Raw genomic sequence first — 1,261 nt, 5'->3', positions numbered from 1 at the left:
CCAAGTAGCTCTGGTGTACTTAACAGACGAGATCTACAGTGAGATCCGATGGTCAGGAATGTTGCTGTGCAACACTACTTGGAAAGCGAAGGGCATGACAAAACACAGAAAATGTCAGAGTCATCCACAACAAGGAAGACCCCAGCTCTGACTGCTACTTGTACCACTGGACCTGGACCTCTGAGGTCGAAGAGAATGGAATTGTCCCAGTACAACACTTTTCCACTTCAAAAAATTCTCCCGCACAGGTTTCCTGTCACTGTCTGATACGATGGACAGCCACTAGTAGTATTGATATCATTGTAATTTTTTTCTGTACTTTATTTAAGTACGTTATTTGTTGCTTAGCAGTCTGCATTGTTATACCTTTTTAACAATTTCCATGAAACTTCAGCTAAATGGGCCAGGCGCTTAATTGGGCCAAAATGGACTAGACTCGATGTGTTCCAATTAACCGGAATCAACTTATTAATTTGGCATTGACTGATATCACTGCGTTTTAAACTTTTATACTGTACAAGAGAAGTTTTACTTTAAAAAATTGGAACTTTTAAAGTACAGTTAGGAACTATATCACCTTATGTTTTCGCTGTAGTTTGCACTTACTTGTCTGACTCTGCAATTTCAAGGATACATCCAGTAGTCATTTGTGGGCCTTTGCGGTGTGCTTTCTGGACTTGCCCTTTGCACAAATTTTGAGATTCTTAAAAGTAATTCATATTTTCTACAAGTCTGTGGAATTCCACTTGACCAGTCACTGATTTATACCCATTGTCTAATTATAGAGGGCATACACTGGCAAGATAGGCCCCTGCTGGTTCAGCCTTCAGACCTGTAATTTACTCTGCATCAGTTGTTTTTAAACAGATTCTACCATGCAAGCATAATCTATGCTTCAGAGAGATGGCGTCCTTGATGTTTAACAATTCATGCAAGATGGCTTATTTTGCATCGATGTCGTGTCCCTTGCTGTTTGCAAGTCCAATGAGTTCAACTGCCTTAGCTACTTCACTTTTTGTTAACTTTCTCAAATTATTATGGCTTTGGCTCTCCTGAGCAAACCATTTTGTTTTATGTTTCCGGCAAAATAGTTGGTATCTTGCTCTGTTTTTTTTAATATTGGCTAGGAGTAGCTAAAAGTATTTTTTCCCCTTCTTTAGCTAACTCCCATATCTGTACAAATTTTTTTGTCCAATGCAGGCAAAAATACAAAATGGGGAAGTCTAAGCTATCTCTAAAACAATTCAGCACACAATCAATC

This window comes from Hemitrygon akajei, chromosome 14 (genome assembly GCF_048418815.1).
Source record: "Hemitrygon akajei chromosome 14, sHemAka1.3, whole genome shotgun sequence".
Classification (NCBI taxonomy): domain Eukaryota; kingdom Metazoa; phylum Chordata; class Chondrichthyes; order Myliobatiformes; family Dasyatidae; genus Hemitrygon; species Hemitrygon akajei.
This window is presented reverse-complemented; position numbering follows the sequence as displayed.